This window comes from Molossus molossus, unplaced genomic scaffold (assembly GCF_014108415.1).
Source record: "Molossus molossus isolate mMolMol1 unplaced genomic scaffold, mMolMol1.p scaffold_m16_p_18, whole genome shotgun sequence".
Lineage (NCBI taxonomy): Eukaryota > Metazoa > Chordata > Mammalia > Chiroptera > Molossidae > Molossus > Molossus molossus.
In genome coordinates, this window is record NW_023425353.1 from 40,654,080 (window position 1) to 40,658,418 (window position 4,339).

Here is a 4,339-nt window from a genome sequence, read left to right on the forward strand (position 1 = left end):
TACATTATGTTGAAGTGTATAATGATGCAACCACTTGGGAAAAGAGTTGGACTTTTTCTTTTCTTTTTTATTTTTTTATCCTTCTGAGGACATTTTTGCATTTATCTTCAGAGAGCAGGAGGGAGAGAGGAGGAAAGAGAGAGAGAGAGAGACATCGACGTGAAAGGGACACATCGAGTGGTTACCACCCACACAACCCCAACCGGGGCCAGGGACAAACTGCAACCGAGGTACGTGCCCTTAGCGGGATCCGAACCCGGGTCTCTCTGGTCCATGGGCCGACGCTCTAACTGCTGAGCCAAACCGGCCAGGGCTTGGACTTTTTTTTTTATATAAACACACCTAATCTTAGATTTTCTGAAGAGAAATGAAACCTTATATCCCCCATAAGACTCGTACAAGAATGTTAGCAACAGCTTTATTCATAACATTCAAGGACTTTAAACTACTCAAATGACCATCAAAAAGAAAATAGATAAACACAATTGTGTTATATTCATAAAATTTAATATCCCTCAGCTATAAAATGAACAAACTGCTGGTACCTGCAACTCTAAAAAAATTCACGCTGAGTGATAAATCCAGACACTAAAGAGTACCTATTGTGTGATTCCATCCACCAGGGGTTCTAGCATAGGTAGACCCGTGATGCAGCCCGGGGAGGGCTGTGGTGGAGACCTCCTGTAAGGATGGGCATGTGACATAGACGTATATCTGTGTCTTCATTGATTGTAGGTTCACTGGTTGTAGATCCAATGTCCTAGACATCTGTCAAAATCATTGAATTGGATATTTGAGATCTGTACAGTTTGTTTATGTAAATTATACTTCAATAAAGTTTATTTTCTATTGAAAGAAGAGACTACTATAACTCAAAAACTAGGAGAAAAACAGTTGGGAGTAGGAATGGGGAGAGGGAACATGATATATATTGTTATTATTTTTTCATGCTTTTCCCTTATCAGTAAAATCTTTCCTGTTTCTTAATCATATGGTTGGCTACAGACTATTTTCTTTGGAAGAGGTTTTTTTTTCCCTCCGAGTCCTCTGGGTTTCTTGTTTTTAATTTGGACTAATTGTTTCTCTGGTCTGCCGCTCAGATTTAATCCTGGGATTCATTTTATCACAATGATAACTTCGTTCTACTCTATATTGCTCTTTGTTGGGTCCCATGATTTTTTGTTGTTGTTGTTGATGTTTGTCTGCTGAGGATGTCTGTAATCCCTTCAGAGTGTTTATAGAAGGCAAATGTTCTGAGTCTTTCCATGTTCGAAACTTCTTGACCGGTCCTCATATTTGATTGAAAGTTGGGCTGTGTATCTAATTCTAGGCTTTAAACCGTTTCCCTCAGAACTTCGAAGCATCACTATGTTTTCCTGTAGCATCATTATCGCTTATGAGAAGACCCCCCATTCTGGTTCTTACTCCGTCGTAAGTAAACTGTTTCATTTTCCTGGGAAAGTTATTTATTTTGGTGTTCTAAAATGTTGTGATAATATATAAGTTCAGCCTGGCGGTGTGGCTCAGTGGATTGTCGTCCCATGGACTGAGGGGTCCCGGTTTGATCCCCGGTCAGGGCACAGCCCAGGTTGGGGGCTGGATCCTCAGTGGAGGGGCGTGCAGGAGGCAACTGATCAATGTTTCTCTCTCACATTGATGGATGTTTCTATTTCTATCTCTCTCTACCTTCCTCTCTCTCTAAAAAAATCAATAAAAACATTATATATGTGTGTGTGTGTGTGTGTGTGTATATATATATATATATATATATATATTTCCTTCATTCATTCGTTCACAGTACTTATGGTAGATACTGATTGTAGGGACCCTAGAGGCTCTATCTCAGAGCAGTATATTCCCTGTTCTGATGGAGGTCACGTTCGGGTGTGGGAAATGGACAATAAAATAAGCAACAAAGTAGATGAGACCCCTTCAGATATTAAGCACTAAGAAGAAAATAGAACAGGGACCGGGGTGACGGTAAACTGAGGCAGGACGAGGCGTGCCTTAGCTGAGGTTGCCAGGGGAGCCTCCCTGAGAAGGTGGGGAGCAGAGGCCTGAATTAGGAGCCTATGGAGGCCTGGGCAAGAGCCTCACAGTAAAGGGAACATGACCGCCAAGGACCGAGATGAGAGCGGACTCAGTGGGGACAGAAGTGAGCCAGGGTGGCTGGAGAGTTAGTGAGCGAAGCGGAAATCCATAGACGAGGCTGACGCAAACAGGAGTGGCCCCGCAGACCCTGCAGGGAGCCTGGGTCTTACTCGAGGTAAATTAGGAAGTAATCTGATCTGACGTATATATTTTAGAATCACTCTGGCTGCGTACGAAGCATGGGATAGAGGGGTGAGAGTAGAAACAGGAAGACCAGTAGGAAGCTATTGCCACAAACCAGGCAGGCAGGGGTGAGTTGGGAAGAGAGCGTCACAGGAGAGGTGGGGAGATGGGATTATATTTGGGGTCTTCACTGGCTTCGGGAGGAAAGCAAATGAAATCGAGGATGGCTCTTGGGTTTTCACTTGGGTAACTTGGTGAATGATGTGCCATTGACTGACTGGGGAGGGCCTGGGGAGAAGCCGTTTGGGGCTCTTTGGACTTCTCTAAGTGGAGCTGCGGAGAGACCTCTGGAGTCTGGTGTATTTGCCACACATCCTGGACAGGCGAGAGGTTAGGGACACAGATTTGAGAGTCTCCAACATGGAGATGATTCTTAATGCCCTGCTTTAATGGATGAGCCCTTTCATTATGAAATCTTCTGTGTCTTTAACTCTGGAAATTTTTCGAATATTATGTTATTTATTTAATTTATTTTATAGATTTTTTAAAAAATAAATGCATGTTTTATTTATTCACATGTTATATTTATTTAATTATGACTTCTCCATTCTGTCTGTCCCTTCCAGAATCCCTATTAGATGGACATTCGACATCTGGAATCAACCCTCAGGATCTTCTAACTTGTCCCTTGTTTACTTCCGCTGTCTATCCTTTGTTTCGTATCTCGGGAGATTTTGTTGACTCTGAGGGGTGAGAGGTTAGCTTTAATATTTTTTATTTCCAAGAACTCTCTTATTTTCTGATGATTGCTTATTAGTATTATTTTTTTATGACAACCTGTTCTTGTTTGGTGACTACAATTAGGAACCTGTTTAGATCCTTCACGAGCGCATCTCTTTCCCCTGTGTTCCTTCCTTCGCTGTGGGCCGTTTATCTGGGTCCTTCTCCCTGGAGTAAGGTTTCCACCAGCCGTCAGAGGACCGCAGTGCTCTGCTCTGAGGGTACGTCCCCGTACCCTGAAAGGGCACGAGAGGTATTTCATACGAAGCACCAGCTCCTGGTTCTGGAGGCTGGAGGGGACGGGAAACAGCAGGGATACTCTGTGGGTGGTCACTGGCTCCCGTCATCTCTGCTGCCTGGGAGGGAGGGAGGCAGGGCAGGATCTGTGTGTGTCATCGAAACCAAACAGCACTGCCGAGTAGTGTGCCGTGTGTGTCCCCTTCAGAATAAAGCCCACAGCTCTTCATGGGGACCGGATCCCGCGATGACTTCCTCCCACTCCCGGGCTCCTGGGCCAGGGAGCAGGAAGGCTGGGCTCAGCTGGACTGCCGAGTGGAGCACCCCCATGTGCCCTCTTCTGCATGGGGGTCTCGAGGACATGGAACCGCCCAAAGCTCCGATGGGGAGCATTCCCGACGACAAGGCAGATGCTGTCCTGGCCCTTACAACCTCCGCTCAGAAGTCACACAGCGGTTCTCCTACATAATTCCTGCCTTGAAGTGGTCACAGGCCCACCAGGTCCAAGGGGGCGAGGGCAGGGGCGTGACATAGACCCAGCCTCTCAACGGGAGGAATGTCAAAGAATGAGTGGCCATATTTCACAAGGGCCAGCCAGGGCCCAAGTCCCAGCAAGAAGGGCAGGGTTCTGTGCCCCAAATTAGGCTTAATTCCCCACAGAGCCCCTGTATGGACTTACCCTTTGTAAGGTCCTAGCTCAACCATACGCCCAGAGCACGTCGAGTGGAGAGCGAGCTTCCCACCTGTACCCGGATTTGCCCAGAGCCGGGATGGTTAGGACCGCACTTCCTGTCTGGTCCCGGCTGACTCAGTCTCAGCAAGAACAAAGCCACACCTGGACCTGGCAAAGTCTGACACTTAACACCATTTTCAAACGTAACAGATGGTGTTGAACAAATGAATGCATGCATGCATGCATAAAAGAATAAAAGACAACTATAAGTAAAGATGAACAGGGAAGGAAACGTGTTTTATGCCACCACGACTCTGATCATAGGCTCCGTCTCCCCCGCCCCGTTCCCACAGTCTGGGAAGCAGGTGCCCGAGG

At 46.2% G+C, this 4,339-nt stretch overlaps 1 long non-coding RNA gene across 1 annotated transcript; it reads left to right on the forward strand.

The window, feature by feature from the left end:
- The first annotated feature begins 1,330 nt into the window (after nt 1–1,330).
- Nucleotides 1,331–3,350, forward strand: LOC118633611. The gene is made up of 3 exons (XR_004960190.1): nt 1,331–1,431; nt 2,901–3,031; nt 3,139–3,350. It is a non-coding gene; the product is annotated as an uncharacterized LOC118633611 (long non-coding RNA).
- The last annotated feature ends 989 nt before the right edge of the window (nt 3,351–4,339 follow it).